General features: G+C 34.6%; 1 long non-coding RNA gene across 2 annotated transcripts in view; it reads left to right on the plus strand.

Moving 5' to 3' along the window:
* The window catches only part of LOC114897274, a 72,769-nt gene that overhangs the window by 38,767 nt on the left and 18,950 nt on the right, over window positions 1–15,052 (plus strand). For both annotated transcript variants that reach the window (XR_003794041.1, XR_003794042.1), the window contains one exon: window positions 7,630–7,781. This is a non-coding gene — a long non-coding RNA (uncharacterized LOC114897274). The remainder of the gene's footprint in view (window positions 1–7,629; window positions 7,782–15,052) is intronic.

Here is a 15,052-nt window from a genome sequence, read left to right on the forward strand (position 1 = left end):
GCCTTTTAAAATACACTTTTTCTTTTTTTTAAATTTATTTATTTTTGGCTGTGTTGGGTCTTCGTTGCTGTGTGTGGGCTTTCTCTAGTTGTGGCTAGTGGAAGCTACTCTTCGTTGCGGTGCTGGGGCTTCTTACTGCAGTGGCTTCTCTTGTTACAGAGCACAGGGTGTAGGCGCACAGGCTTCAGTAGTTGTAGCACACCGGCTCAGTAGTTGTGGCTCATGGGTTCTAGAGTGCAGGCTCAGTACTTGTGGCACACGGGCTTAGTTGCTCCGTGGCATGTAGGATCTTCCCGGACCAGGGCTCAAACCCATGTCCCCTGCATTGGCAGGTGGATTCTTAACCACTGCGCCACCAGGGAAGCCCTAAAATATACTTTTTTATATTTGAGATGCCTAATTTCACTCTCTATCAGATCTCTTATAAGCACATTAAAGGCAGGGACTAAGTTCTACTAGAAATTAGCACAATGCCTTGAACGTAACTGGTGCTCAACGAATATTTTTTGAATTGTTATTGAACCCCAAGCTCTACCCTTCCTTTATTTCAATTTTACCTTCCTCTGTAGTTTTCTATTACTGCCTGCTACTTAGAAATAAGCTCCTTCCCAGAGAGACACATAGGCAATCAAAGTTTTTAATCAAGAATAACAAGAACAAATGTACAATTTTAGTTCTCAGGAATATTGTAATTGCTATATATGAGCTTAATTAATCAAAATGTGTTAAATCACAAACTTTCAGTATTTTACGTGACCTTGATTCAGTAGACATATATAATGTGCACATGGTGGCAATAACTATAGGCCTAAGGATCCGAAGATCGGTAAATCATGGTCCAGATCTTGAGGAACTTATGATATACTGGGCAAAACAAACATACATGTGTTATAAGAGTGATGTGTACAGCATGCCATGGCAACAGAGTGGTGGGACCTGACTGAATAAGCCTAAGGATGTAAGGGAATATCACAGTGAGAAGTTAACATTTGAGATGGGTTTAGAAAGCATAAGTAACCATTCACTTGGAGGGGAAAAAGTTAGAGGAAACATTTTTGGCGGAGAAATTATTACAAACAACAACAGCAAAAGAGCTATAAGAGAGCAAAAGAATGACATGGTTTGACATTGCAATGACCACACTTGAAGGTTAAGTGGGATTAAGGGTTGGGAGCATGAGGAGACACGAGAGCGTAAAGTACTTGGAAATGAAACATTTTAACATCACATCGGCAATGAAGATCTACTGAACATTTTGAACATGGATAATCATAAGATACAACGTGTGTTCCAGAGTCCACATAAGACTTACATTAAAGTGGAAGACAGATGTTAGTTAAAAGAATGTTACAATAGTCCATGTATAAGATGAGAACTTGAACCAGGGAAGATTTTTAATGTTTGATTTATTTCTTTTCGATTAGAAACAACAACAAAAATAGACATGTGAAAACATTTTTAAAAACACTCTAGTGTTTTTATATCCAGAGATGTCTCTGTTCACCTATGTATAAAAATTTTTTCCACAATATTTTCAATAAGTAGCACACATCCAATAACCATATGCTGGTAAGTGAATAAAGAGTCTGAGTGATAAGTAAATGAGTTAAGTGTTAGTATAGGGAATACATTTACACCTACCTCCGTATGGAGACATTTGTTTTGATACTTCTCATTACACTAATAGGCACACTGAAGTACAGTCCATCTAATCCTTCTTGTCTCCTAAGTAGTCAGGTTGTAATGTTCAACATCCCGCTTTCTCTTTGATAGTGAGGCTTCTTAATTCTATAACTCTTATTCCCAAGATGATCCATTATTCATGTTCTTCTGTCTATTGTGACTAAGCTAGAGAAGTTTGAGTCCACTTTTGGTATGAAGCCATCATATTGACCACTTAACGTAGGCACCCAAAATAGTTTATTCTCTCAGTGTCTACGGGACACTTCCTGTTTAACACCATGATCCATCCCCAGCCAATAGTAACTCTAGATAGCAAATAAAACCATCACTGATTTGGCAGACAATATGACGAGTGTGAGAATGTTTCACATTTTCACCATGTGCATGAGAGCTTTAATAGCTGTAAAAAAATGCAGTGTTACTGTTTTAATGTCCATTGTGTCACTGAAAAGGAATATATCAAGCTTTTAATTTTCAATATTTAAGTAGTCAATCAACAAAAATACTTCTTGTAAACACAGTTGTAAGTAATAGAAGGCATTTTCCTTCCTTTAAGTTAAAGTATAGTTATATATCTCAACTTAAAATATAATTATATATCTGAACATTAATTACTAATTACATATGTTAAAATTTTATTATTAAATAATTATTTTGATATTAAATAAGAATAATATATATTGCTGAAAAATATATGTATATATACACACATACAGAAGTGTTTATTCTGAGCTCTCTGGAAATTGCCCTTAATTAGAGACATCAGCCTTGCCCAAGGCACTCTCCCTTCTCAGGGGCAGCTTAAATCTAATGACTGCTTAATACAGTACTCAGCCCCCTCTATGCAATACGGTAAACCTCTGAAGGACTTCCCAAATTTCAGGGCTCCCTGTGGTTTTGGCTAAGACCTATGTTGACATTGCATTGCCACCAACTCCTTCCTTTTTCCAGTACTGCTTCCATCCTTTCCCTCATGGAAGTGTTGATCCTAATAGCTTATAGTTGATAGATTATCCTGATGAGGATGCAGATAATTCACCTTCAGTTCATGAAAAAGAATAAAGTTGGGGACTAGCTGAGTCTAGTATGATGAACAAACCATAGCGCAGTGGGAACCTTGCTTTCTCATCTATTGTTTTGAATAACTGAAATAAATTTTAATGTTAACCATATATATTTAAAATATGATATGAGGATATAGAATAGATACTTTATTTATTCATTAAAAACTTATTCAATATCTATCATGTTTCCAGTGTGTCTGTTAGGCGCTGAGATTAAAAGAATAAATTACAAATGGCCCTTTCTTGAAAAGACATGCCATGTACAGGAGCCAGCTGATTTACAGGAATCTTTAAATAATGAGCTGATATCATGTAATTATAATAGCTTATAATTTAGAACAGTTGTTCTCCAAGTGTGGTCCCCAGACCAGCAGTATCAGCATTACCTGGTAACTTGCTGCCATTGCAAATTCTCAGATGCCACCCCAGGCCAACTGAATCAGAAACTCTAGGGTAGATCTCAGCAATCTGTATTTGACCAGGATGTCAAATGATTCTGAAGCTCTTTAATGTTTGGGCACCAATCCTTTAAAGGGTAATAATGAAGGAAATTTTGAGAGTAGTAATTTAGTTTTAATTTTTCTTTATGAAGGCAAAAACTAATTTGGACTAAATGTGTGTATATCACTGCAGTATATAACTGTTTCTTAAAGGAAATTGGACAAAAAACAAAATTGAATCACCTAATTAAAATATCCCATCCTTTAAAATATTTTTACAAAACTTCTAATAAATTGTAAATACAAAAAGCAAACAAAAAGAAAATCAATCCGAAACAACAACAAAAAACTCTCCTTTCTTTGCTGACATCCTAACGGGAGTTTTTTTTATCGCAAGGCTCTCTCCACATGATATGTCTGTTGCCCTGGGAGGGATCCTTTTAAGTCTTATTACTATTGAGTTAATGAGGGTATTTAGACTGACTTTATAAGGATAGGTTCCTAGACCTCAATTACAATGTCTGGAATTCACCTTGGTTCAACTCTATCACTATTAGGAAATAATAACTTTGTGTTATGGATGAATAAAGATTAAGTGGAAACAACAGTCTTCCAAATGTATTTTGTGACTTTTATTTTGGGGGAAACGTCTTGATTAAAATGATTGAGGAAAAGCCACAGTCTTATTACATTAATGATTTACTGGAGATGACTCCTTTTATTAAATATAGTGTGGTATTTGCAGTTATAAGGAACCCAGTTCAGCATAGATTATAGAGTGCCCAAAATGTTCTGTATGCTTCCATATTTATTCTAGCTTCCATTACAGTTAAAGTGGGGCTATGAATTAGTTGCCTGTAGACAATGGCCTGTGAGAAGATAGTAAAGTGTATCACTTCCGGTCTCAACTGCTTGAGAATAATGAGTCTTCCCTGTTCTCTGTTCCCTTGCCCCAGGAACTCTTTAATGCCCTATAATGGCAGCATCAAAATATAGAAGTCATCTGAATTCTTGAGTTACCAGATGGACATTTAATCTATATTGTTACCTAACCCATATAAGATCTTGAGAGAGAAACACAACTTTGCTATGTTAATTCACTGAGATTTAGAATCTGTTTCTATAGCACAGCCTGACATCCTAATTTTCCTGATCATCGTTAGTAGCCCTTTTCTTAATAATAACTAATAGGACATAGAGCTTGCTCTTGCTTGAACCCTTCTATGGAGGGTTTTTTGTTTGCTTGTTTGAATAGATTTTTTGAATAGATAACACATTCATATGATTCATAAACTAAAAACAGATTTTCCTTTAAAGTCTGACAGTTTGGGGTGTGTTAAGCATGAGTGTGTTCCCCACTGTGCCTGTGGTGGGGTTGTTGTACGGTAACCCTACTGGGCCTTGTGCTGGAAAAACCACTTACAGCAGAAACGTTAGGTTACCCAAATGTCAAAGACAAGACTAGTCCAGTCTCCTATATGCATATCAGGAGCTTTTTAGAGCAGAAGTAGATAAACACTTAACTCTTTTCTTTTCACCACGGAGTATGCTGTGGACTAAATTGTGTTCTCTCAAAATTCCTGTGTTGAAGCCCTAATCCTCACTGTGACTGGATTTGGAGACAGGGCCTATACAGAGGTAAGAAAGGTTAAGTCATAAGGGCAAGGCCTTAATCCCATAAGACTGATGTCTTTATAAGAAGAGAAGGAGATACCAGAGAGTTCTTTCTCTCTGAGTGGAACAGAGGAATTTTGATAGCCGTTTTCTTACAAAGATCTGCTTTAGGTCATTTGTTGTATCCATATCTGTTTTTCAATATGTTGGCTTGAGGGTGATGAAATATGATAACAACTCACCTATAGTTCTTTTTTCACAGATTATTTTAATCCCTTTGGGGCAATTTTAGGACCATTGTTTGAAATAGATACTAATTTAGAATCTTTGTATTCCCAGTACCTGATGCAAGGGTCTGATTGTGCAACAGATTTCTGATGTACTTTGAGAATACGTGCAACACTCTGAGACATTTTGAGGTCCCAATACAATTTTTCTTCTGAAATGATCCATCCTGAAAGAATAACTTGGAGCCCTATCCAAGGCATCTACACATCTTTTCATACACAAGAAAGTGTTGCGTATGGTTTGCTTTTTACTAAAATAAATCTTGGATGTGATACATGTAGTGTGATCAAGATATTATGATTGCTATTCATTAATTTAAAAAAGTACTTATTGAATGCCTATAATGGGTCCTAGGAACATAGCAGTAAAAGAAATAAACAAAAAAAAAACCTCTGAATACTGGACCTCACATTTTAGTTCAGAGGAGTCAACAGCAAACAAAAATTATATATATATATATATATATATATATATATATATATGTTTATATACATATACATAAATATATATACATCAAGTGGTAGTAAGTGCTATAAATAACATGACATATCATCCCTTCCATAAAAACAGAGTGCTACCTACCATTATTTAAAGACAAAATATGATAAATCATTAATATTTAGCAGAATAAATATAACGATCAATTTTAATTATATATCATTAATACTCCTTTTAAAATATACTTTTTGAAGTGGGGTTAACTTGTAAGTATATTACTCAATGTACCCTCCCCTGCTGAGTTTATGAGGTCTCATTTCCTCTATCGGAGACTCATGAAGTTTCCCTTCCTTAGCTAAGGACCATGAGGACTCTCCATCCTGGCATGTCACAAACCAGTTCTGGGAAGCTTCCTTTAATTGCCTTCATCTTGGAGAAAGAAAAATAGTTCCCCACCTCCCTCTGAGTGTTCCTCTCTTTCTTAACTTCAATGCAGTTTTTATAAAAGGTTACAGTTTGCTTATAAATTTGAAATTTGTTTGTGTGTCCTGGGGCGAGGGTTCTAACACAAGTGAAATTTACATAGCAAAGTAATTCCCCCATATAATTTTTTTTTTTTCTAGTGAGATAATTCAACTGACTACTTGTGGGAACATTTTGAAATACTTAACTTAAGAGGTGTCTTTTTTGGCCACTTCCCCCTTATCCGTTTAAAGGTCTGCATCAGTAAACTATCCCAGACATTTAAATGTACGATTTGATCAAAATGGGGAGGTATGCCACGGAGTCTTTGCCCATCCACACTTGCAGCAGAGGGCCAAAATATAAGATGTAAAAGAATTAAACAAAAGAGATAGAGCGTCGCCATTTTCCTTCCTGCCTTCTAGCTTTTGTCCCTCTCCCACCCGGCCCCCATATACTCACTTTGTTTTCCTTTCTGTTAGATAACATCTTGCCTTAGGAACTGTGACTTGCTTATAAACCACAAGGCTTGGAAAAATAATTCTGGGAAAAACTGTTCTGATGGTTATTGTAAACCCAAGCAAAAGACATGACCTGCAACCATGAGTTTTGCTTAAAGTCAAAACTCACAGCCTAAATCAAAACCATAAAGGCAGCTACTCAGCTCTCCCTATGCTGTCAAAACTGACTGCTTCAATTAGGAAGCTACTACATCTTCAGATGCTCTGTTTCACAAGAGCTGAATAAATTCTTTAACCTCTATTTGAGTCACTTAAATTTCTTTTGAAAATTCAAGATCAGAGAGTTCAGGGCATAGGCACTAAAATTTTCACTGGGGCTTGAGGGCAAACGATAGGTGAAGCATAAGACTTTAGCACTGAATTACATTATGCAGTAGTATAATGTGTATTCTTATTCTTTAGAAATTGCCTTAATTGGCTTGAGGTCAAAACAAACTGTAAAGGCATAGTTCTAACATTCATACAGAAGTATTTGTGGAATTGTCATACCTGATTGGAGCAGGAATCCTCTATTGTTTTATACATGCCTTTATAGTAGGTATTATGGTAACTGATTCCTCAAAGACATAAACACAGCTACAACAGTCCAAGAAAATGTATCAGTGTTATGAAATACAAGTATATCTTCATTGTAGAAAAATGACATAACCACTGAAATGATAAACCAGGAAGAATTTTTTAGTGCTTCTAAGTCCAATGCTATGGAACATCCTTTTCTGGTAGGCAATGTAGCAGATCAACTGTAGTTTCCATTTGTGGAACCAGAATTTGACAGACAATGGATATTTCTGAAAGATTTACTAAGTTAACTTTATCATTAAAGTAGGTATATCCAAGATTGTAGATATCTTCATTTTGTTTACAATTCTCTTAGGAACAATGTTGGAATGTCCAATTTAACGTTTCTCTATGTGTATGTATATGTGAGTGTTCATACATTTGTCCTAGGTATTGAATTTACTCTTTAAGTTGATCTCTGGCTCAATTTATACAGTTTTGAATTTGTGAACAGGCCATCAGAACAGAAGAAACAGTGACATCCAATGTAATTCTAAGGGAAGAGCTGGTAACACGTCATTTAGAACTACAAATGTGCTTTTTGTATTTTCTTTTTTGTAGAGAAAGATACATGGGAAGGAGAAAGGAGGGAGGGAGAAGGAAAGAAGGAATGAAAGAAGGAAAGCAGAAAGAAATATAAAGGGAAAAAAAACTCCAGAAGAGAGAGAACATCTAAACGAACAAAGATCTCCTGATCCAATTGTGTACTTCAGGTGGGCTGTATCTTTCATAACTTTTAAAATCCTAATGATAACGGGACACTCTGCAAAAGCTATGAACTGTAGACTACTAGAGTTTTATAGTAACATGATTTATTTTATTTGGGCATTTTGTGATGTCTGCACAGAGTTTTAAAATCAGTAGGATTAGACGTGTACTCTGCTTAGCAGGATGCAAGCTTAGCAAATACATACACATACAGCACACTTAAGATTCAGCACTTAAGTAGGGTCCATAGCCAGTGGCTATCAGATATACATTGATTTCAAAATTAGGACAATTTGAAAATTCCTAGAATCATAAAAACTAGTGTCTTTTAAAATAATTACACAATAAGTAAGAAAAAAAGACTGTCCAGGGATTAAATTGGTCCAAATTGAAGATATTAACTCAGCAGAAATGGAATCTGTGCTCAAACTCAAGCTATGCTGATTTAAGAGAATAGGGCTAAAAGAAGAAACAGGGGTGGGGGGGAAGGACGTTTGTAATTGTTTCTTTGAAAACTATTACAAAACTGTTTATCATAAAAGTGAAATGATTGCAAAAGTATTTCCAAATTACCTTAAGATTAATAAAAAAGAAAATGAGACTCAGGCAAAATGAATGAGATGAGGCTGTTCTAGCTTGACTCAGAATTAGACTTTCAGTTTGAAGTACTGCAAAAGAAAGCTAAATATATTCAGAGAGGAAAAAAAAATCAGCAGCTAGTATTATTTCTTTTGGGGAAGTGGGTGATGGAGATAGAATGACCATCTGGTAGCCAAATCTCTGTAAAGGGACATTTATCAATGGAACAGAAGGACTTTAGCTCTGAAAACTGGTTGCTATGTTTGTGGAAAAAGCACCATTTAAAATCTTAGCTTTTATATTTCATGAATCTTTTTTTACATAAGAAAACTCTGGTTGGAAATGTTACTCTAAGAATTTGTTGCATCCTATGTGTCTTATGTTCATCCACACTATGAACTTGCTTGGTTAGACGTCAATAGGTTAACCTTGGAAGAGCGAAGATGCCAGGAGAATAAAATATTTTACCGCAGTGCTATTCCTCTTCTTGTCCATATTGCACATGCTAAATTACACCTACCTCCTTTTCTCACAATGCCCCACAATGGCTCTTTTTCTCCTCTTCCCTTCCCCCCACCATATGGTCCTATGATTGCTTGCAAATGTTTTCAATATGTTCCTACTTACCTTCCGAAGAGAAGGATGGTTCCTCTTGGTTCAGTTTCATTCAGTACATTCTGGGAACGCAAGCTAAACTTAATAACTAATTTCCACCTAAGGAAACCAGTCAGGGAAAAATTAAATATGCAAACATTGTGTGGGAAAACTTCAGTAAGTTAAACTTACAGGGTTTTAATCTGTGGGAAAGTTAGGATTAAAAATATGTTTTCTGCTATGTATCTACAGTAATCAAGATGGCATTGTATTGGTGAGGTATAGACACATGGATCAAGGCAACAGAAACAGACTCCCATAAATATAATCAACTTTTTTTTTTAAACAAAGATCAAAGAAAATGGCTAGTCTTTTCAATAAACAGTGCTAGAACAATGAGATGTTCATGTACAAAATAAAGAATCAAATCTGGGTTTCTTAGGTCACCTTCATTATTTCCTTCCTGTATACATTTTCACATATGAGGTTCCTAATAACACATGAACCAATCGATACAGATCAGGGAACCCTTGATTATATGTTTCCAGATCTATTCTACACCGATCTGTAAATTTCCTTCTATCTTATCTAGGCTTTGAGTCTTTAACAATGGTTTTCAGCTCAGACTGAGATCAAGGCTTAAAATCAATCATAATGGGCTTGCTCTGTTCTGAACTAGCATTAACTTTAAGAGACAATTTATCTTTGTGAGTTTCTGGTCCCCCAGAACTAAAAGGAAGTGGGTTAGAAAGAGAAGTATAGGAAGAGTACATGGGGACTTCCCTGGTGCCACAGTGGTTAAGAATCCACCTGCCAATGCAGGGGACACAGGTTCGAGCCCTGATCCAGGAAGATCCCACATGCTGTGGAGCAACTAAGCCCGTGTGCTACAACTACTGAAGCCCACGCTCTAGGGCCCGTGAGCCACAACTACTGAAGCCCGCACACCTAGAGCCCGTGCTCTGCAACAAGAGAAGCCACCGCAATGAGAAGCCCGTGCACAGCATTGAAGAGTAGCCCCCCTTGCCGCAACTAGAGAAAGCCCGCGCGCAGCAATGAAGACCCAACGCAGCCAAAAATAAATAAATAAATTCATTAAAAAAAGGAAGAGTATGTGGAGGGACATATATATATAATAAGGGAAGAGCAAGAGTAGGATAAAAGTCACGTTCAGGTTACAATGTGGAAGGTCTCAAATAATGTTTTACATTTTCACAGATTTTACTTGTTTTGTTTAAGGGAGATGTTCAGGATGCAGTGTTGTTATAAAAAATTATTTAGGAGCTTCCTCAAACCAATCAAGAAATGGAGATCACTAGGCGTTTGGAATTTTGTTCCCTTTTTGTTTTAAGATATTTCTCCAATGAACAATTTTATTTATATTGAAAGTTCCCTAAATCCTACTGTAATTTAAAATTATCTTTGATAAAATTTTGTCACTTAGAAATATAAAAATTGGAGTTAAGATGTGAAATACATGTTTTTTAAAAAGCCAGCATCTGACTTGGAGGAGACATACACTTAAAACTAGAAGCAATCCTGAAAGAATGGCAATGGTTGATTATATATATATATATGTTGCTGGGACACTTCATGGCTTAGGCTCCCATGCTATTGGTTAGCTGTCTGAAATTTAAGATCCAGCAAATCCAGCGGATGGAAATTTTGGTGATAGGATCTATCACTAAGTCACACTCTCAGAGACCAAACAAACAAGCAAACAAACAAACAAAAATGAGGAAAATTCTCATATAATTTAAATAGAAGACCTAAGCCAAAGTTTGTCTTCTAAGGACTGCCTACTACAGCAAGAGAAAACATGACATTGAAAGAGCATTGGAAGTGTTTTAGAATGGGGCAGTTGGTAATATTTATAGGATTTTGGGTTCTGGGCTAGAATGAGTAAATAAGATGGGGAACATCTGTGATATAACTGTTCAGTATTTGAATACACAGCATCAAAAGATTCAAAGTGAGACCTAATAAGTAAATTGGTATTTGAAAAGTGAGTTGTTTGACCAGATGAGCAATATATTGTCCTGATAGGAGAGAGTTTTGCCCAGAAGTAAACTATTTGTCCAGATAAATTGGTTTACAGTAATTTCCTGAAGCAAACAGTTAAGCCATGTCAATACAGATGGTCTTAATTTTGGGTCCTAATAGTTACGTTTTGTGAACAAGTGTATCTTTAGTCTCATATGTAAGGGAAAAAAAAAAGCCAAAATGAAGGAAAACCACATACTTTGAAGCCCTGATTCAAATTCCAGTTTATCTGCTTTCTATCTGACCATCAACAGGTTCATTGATATTCTGAAACCAGACATATAATGTTTATTATAACATGCACGTTTTTTAAAAGTCAATGTTAACTTAATAATGCATGTAAAGAATCTAAACCAGTACCTGTCATATAAAAGTTTCACACGAAAAGCAGTTCCTTCCTCCTTGAGAGGGTTAAAATAAAACCAAGAGGAAAAACAATATTTATGTGCCTTGGATGTAGGGGATAACATCATACATTTTCTTTTATGTTCAGAAGGAAGACTTCTTTACATATATATTTGTGGTACTCATTAAATTATGTTGACTGATTATTGCCATGTGAGAAAGTTTACTAGTTACAAAACCTTAGAATATTTGAAGAGTATATTTATGACAGTTTATCAAGTTAAATTTATTTTTGGGTTACCTGTTATAAAATTTATGTCATAAATTTATAGTTTGATGAGTTTAAGGAACAATTATACAGTTGTTCAGTTGTTACCATGAGTATGGATATACAAGATTGTACTTATCCATCACATGTTGCTTGACATTTTGGTTGTTTTTAGGTTTTGGCTGTTAGGAATAATGCTGCTGTAAATTTCCACATAAAAATCTTTCTTTGGATGCATGTTTCTTATTTCCTAGTAATTACGTTTCTATATTATGTGATAAGAGTAAGTTCATTATTTTTAAAAGTTGCCAAACTGTTTTCCAAAGTGACTGTATAATTTATATACATATATTCCTACCAGCAATGTATGAGGGTTCCAGTTCCTCCACATTCTTGACAATATTTGGGTATTGTCTATTTCTAATTCTAGATAGTGAGTTTGTAGTGGTATCTTACTGTGGTTTTAATTAGCATTTTCCTCATGACCAATATTGCTGAACATATTTTCATAAACTTATTTGCTACATTCATAACCTTTTTTTGTGAATTGTCTTTAACTCTTTTGCCCATCTTTTAATTGGATAGTTTATTTTCTCCTTTTTCAGTTGTGTAAGTGCTTAGTATATTCTGGATACAAATCTTTGTTTAACTGTGGTATGCAATTAATTTCACCCAATCTGTGATTTGTCTATTCATTTTCTTAAATGTTTCTTTCAAAGAACAAAAATTGTAAATTAACAGTGTCAGATTTGAATATTTTTTTCCTACGGTTCAAGTTGTTTGTGTTCTATCTAAAAAGTCTTTGTATAATACACAGTTCATATATTTTCTCCAGTTTCCTCTAGAAGTTTTATAGTTTAACTTTGACATTTAGGTCTGTGATCCATTTTGAGATAAATTTCGTTTATAGCGAAATGTCTTTCAGTTTCAATTTTTAAGGATAGCTTTATTAAATATAGAATTATTGATTGATAGAATTTTATGTAATTCCAATGCCTTTTGGCTTTCATTGTTTTTGTTAAAAGTCAAAAAATCATTATTCCCTGTATACAATATATCATATTTTTCTCTCTGCTTTTAAGATTTTTCATTTTGATTTTACTCTTAATAGTTTAAATGTGTCTAGGAGTTTTTCTTTTTATATTTACCCTCTTGGAGTTTATTAAGGTTTTTGAATCTGTATTGTTTTTCTTAAACAAAATTTTTTTTTTTTTTTTTTTTTTGGCTGCATTGGGTCTTCATTGCTGTGCATGGGCTTTTCTCTAGTTGCAGCAAGCAGGGGCTACTCCTCGTTGCAGTGCACGGACTTCTCACTGTGGTGGTTTCTTTTGTTGCAGAGCATGGCCTCTAGATGCACGGGCTTCAGTAGTTGTGGCACACAGGCTCAGTAGTTGTGGCTGGCGGGCTCTAGAGCACAGGCTCAGTAGTTGTGGCACACGGGCTTAGTTGCTCCGCGGAATGTGGGATCGTCCTGGACCAGGGCTTGAACCCCTCTCCCCTACATTGGCAGGTGGATTCTTTAACCACTGCTCCACCAGGGAAGCCCAAATCTGTAATTTTTTTAAACCAAATTTGGAGAGTTTTCAGACATTATTTCTTCAAAAAGTCTTGTCCTTTATCTATTTTTCTCTTTCTGGGATCCAAAATTACACATATGTTAGAATGCTTGATAATTTCCAAATAACCTGTAAATATTTTTCTTCAATTATCTTTCTCTGTGTTCTCCAGGTTGGATAGTTTCTGTTGGTTTATCATCATGTTCATTGATACATTTTGTATCATTTTGTTTCAGCTATCCTGGTTAGGTTACCCATTTATATGAGTTTCCCAGGGATGCTATAATAAGTTACTAAACACTGGATGGCTTAAAACAACAGAAATTTATTCTTTCACAGTTCCAGAGGTCAGAAGTTTGAATCAAGGTGTTGATAGATTTGTGCTCACCTCAGAGGATCTAGAAGAGATTACATTTTTTTGCCTCTTCCAGCTGTTGTTGACATTCCTTGGCTTGTGGTTGCTTTGCTCCATTCTCTACCTCCATCTTCACATACCATTTTTTCTGTATGTGTGTCTCAAAATTCTCTCTACTTGTCTGGTATAAGGATGCATGTGATTGTAGTTGGGGGCCACCCAAATAGTCCACGATAATGTCCTTCTCTCAAGAACCTTACTTTATTACATCTTTTGCTACATAAGGTAATATACACAATGATTAGGAGGTCATGTGAGAACAAAACATGTCTGGAACAATTCTCACTTATTTAAAGTAGGATAATATGACAGTACTGTGCAGTGTGTGTGCACGCGTGTGTGTGTGTTCCATAAGTCCATAATTAAAAAAAAAATAAATCCTCAACATTTAAAAAATTGTCACACTAGGCAATTTTGAATAATAGGAAATGGAAACCCATTTATATTATATCCAGGAAACACTGAAATACTTAACTCTACAGAAAAATGTTACAATTATAAAACACAAATTGATGTTCACTGAGCACTTTAGATATTTCTACAAGTAGTTAAACAATCAATAAATTTCATACTTTGGAGTTACGATGAAATAAATTTTGACTTGCTCAATTATTGACAAGCAAGTAATCTTCATAGAGAGTACCATAATATAACAAAAACAAAAGGCCTTGATTTTGGAAAATATTGAAAATCCTTCAATTATGTAGAGTATATTCTGCATAAAATGCAGTTTGCTTTGAAAAGTATATAAAACTTGCCTTTATAATTTCAATATTGACTCCCTAGGTGTTTTGACTAATAGGCTCTTATTTCCTAAGAAAACCACACATTTACAAAACTTTGCATAGAAAAACTTAGAAAATTCCAGATGAAAAATGCTTTCTAAATTAATAAATTAATTATATTAATTAATTCAATATATAATTAAAATATAACATTTTATAAGTACATTAATAATTTACAGTTTAAAAAATTCCAATCTGAATACTAATGTCATTTTCATAAAATGTATGTTTACTTTGAAAAAACTATTGCAGACTATTGAAACTGAATCAGGAGAATCTTACAATTCTTTATTATATGATATCTCCAATTTTAGATTTTTCTTGATGACAATTATCATTTGAAATAACTTTGACTTAAATCCAGTGAATATCAAAATCAAAACAACCCAAAATTTTGAAAGGTTTCAGTACCTATTTATATTTGAATTTTCCCAACTTTTAATTTAGGAAATTTTCAAACTTATAGAAAAACTTTCAAAGAATATTGCATTAGAAACCCATATGTTGTTTACTTAAATCTAGCAAATGTTAATACTAATTTCTCAATATTTTGAGAAATAAGATTTTCTCAAAGACTTTGCAATAGAGCATTCTGATTTTTTTTACATCTGATAGGCAAGAAATAATATTTAGCATAGTTTTGATTTTTATTTATCTCACTATGAATAAAATTGAGTATTTTATATATGTT

This window comes from Monodon monoceros, unplaced genomic scaffold, assembly GCF_005190385.1.
Source record: "Monodon monoceros isolate NGI ecotype Baffin Bay Population unplaced genomic scaffold, NGI_Narwhal_1 Super_Scaffold_16, whole genome shotgun sequence".
In the NCBI taxonomy this organism is placed as follows: Eukaryota; Metazoa; Chordata; class Mammalia; order Artiodactyla; family Monodontidae; genus Monodon; species Monodon monoceros.